Source organism: Leptodactylus fuscus, chromosome 2, assembly GCF_031893055.1.
Source record: "Leptodactylus fuscus isolate aLepFus1 chromosome 2, aLepFus1.hap2, whole genome shotgun sequence".
NCBI lineage: Eukaryota > Metazoa > Chordata > Amphibia > Anura > Leptodactylidae > Leptodactylus > Leptodactylus fuscus.
The window spans coordinates 113149677-113151988 of NC_134266.1; positions in this window are offsets into that span (position 1 = coordinate 113149677).

Consider the following 2312-nt stretch of genomic DNA (forward strand, 5'->3'; position numbering starts at 1 on the left):
GCATGGTCTTATGTTTTCCTGTGAAGCATTCTAATCAGGTCATGTCCTAGTCATTTCTTTAATCGTGCGTGGATGAGTTAAAGGGTTATTCCAGAACGTAATAAAGCTTACCAGAATCAGAGTTACTCGTGCAGAGGGCAGCTGGAGAGGCTAGAACTCTGTCCTCTTCTCCCAATTCCTCTACTGGGGTTATAAGTCCATAGCGGTGATTAAGTCACGTGATAGAGGTTTGGGAAGGCAGAGGACCAAGACTTACAGCCTCCCCAGCTTACCTTCTCCACAGGTAATTTGGGGTCTCCATTAGTAATACTTTAACTAATGCAGGGAATGCACTGGGAAGCATAAATAATTAATTCCTGAAAACCGCCCCGTTTTACCAACATACTTAAATTAGAAATGCTTTTACTTGGTGCCAGAAAAACATGTCCTCAGCACATGTTGGTTTTGCGCAAGGAGAGAAGGTAAGAAGCCTACTCTATAATTCTAATGGCCGGTTTCACCAACGCATGTTAACTCTAACTGGTTGTTAAACCAGAAGTTAACTAAGCAAGCTGTTTCACCATCGGCAGTTAGTGTCTAACTTCTGATTAGTGGCGCTAATCGCCTGTTACCGGTAACTGAAGAAGTTCTCCAGTTAACTGTTGAAAACATGGCTGCCGATCGAACACACGCAGGCAAACCATCATTTTAGGCCACTTCTCCCATTAATCTTCACAGACGGCAAACACCAACTGAATTGCAGTTGCATGCAAAAAACAACATATCCATATTTTGACATTTCACTGGTCATCCCACTGATGAAATGCTAAAATATGGAGGTTTTGATTTTTTGCATCATCCAAACACATTGAATAATGGCATCTGATTGCTTCAATATCTTGTACAAATATTCCTGTTATTGTATGAAAATCTGTCATCCGGCTGTCATAGAACCTGAGGTCACTACTAACTAAGAGGTCATGTGCCACTGCTTCTGCCAATTACGAGGCTTGTTACAAAAACGACATTCAGTTAACTAACTGGCTGTTAGGTACCTGTACAAGACTTTGGTGAAACGGATAGCTGCTAACAGAAGTTAGTTAGTTTTAACTGGAGATTTAACATGCATTGGTGAAACCGGCCATAAGTGTCTTTAGGGTATATCTTCCCTTAAGGTGGTGGTATACAAACTTTGGTGCTACAACTGTTAAGCTTCCAGTGTCAAGTATTCCCTTTCTGTATGTTCTGAAAATAGTTACGTTCCATGAGTTATCATTTTGTAACACCTGAACCACTATGTAACCCTGAAACCACTGTTAACCCCCCCCCCCCAAAAAAAAAAAAAATACTAGTCTTGATATTCTTCCTTTCCTTGTTTGTTTTTGTCATATATCCCAATCCAAATGATAAGGAGAAAGGAAAGAGTCCTCATTGCTCGCTTTCGATGAGGGGGATCTAGGTCTGGGAAGTAGCTTTCAGACAAAATGGTGAAGGAATGGATTTTGATGAAGAGTACATTGTTATTCCACAGCCAGAGCTGAAAGGCATTGAAAACAGTTGAACTAGTTTTCTCTGCACATTTCTACTATGCCAGTACACCAGATGTTTTACATTTATTGGCTGTTGGCATAAAGGTGAAATATAAGTAACGTGTTGATCATTACTGCAGTTCAAAACTGCATGCACTTCACCAGCAAGAAGTGCTGTGTGAACACAGACACAACGATAGGGCCTTTAATCCCTTAACGACTAGGTACATAATAGTACGTCCTGGGTTGCATGGGGATGTGGGAGAGGGCTCAGAAGCTGTTAATAGCGGATGCCATCTGTAAAATACGGCCAGGACCCGCCACTAAGAGTTGCGATCTGTGCTGACACTGATTAACCTGTTAGATGCCGTGGTCTTGTTTAACCATGGCATCTAAAGTGTGCAAACACTATGGGCACTGCCATCCTTGAACAATTGTCACCCTCCGGATCATCATAATAGGTCAGTTGCCACAACCGCCAAGAGCCTATTGACCAAAAGTAAACATAAACACTTTAGGTATCCCCATGCCGAAAAATGCCCAAGCTATTAAAATATTTATCCAATATGAACAGCGTTTTGCGAGGGGGGGGGGGGGGAATCAAGTTAGCCACTTTGACTTGTAAAAAAAAAAAAAAAAACAAACAAACCATCAGACCTTCCTTCAAATGATCTCAACAAAAATGTCATCTTATCCTGCAAAAAGACGCCATACCCGGCTTCATACTTAAATGTAAGTGTGAAAAAGTTACAAGTGTCAGAACATGGTGATAAGTTTTCTATTTTTTATTTATTTTTATAAAAG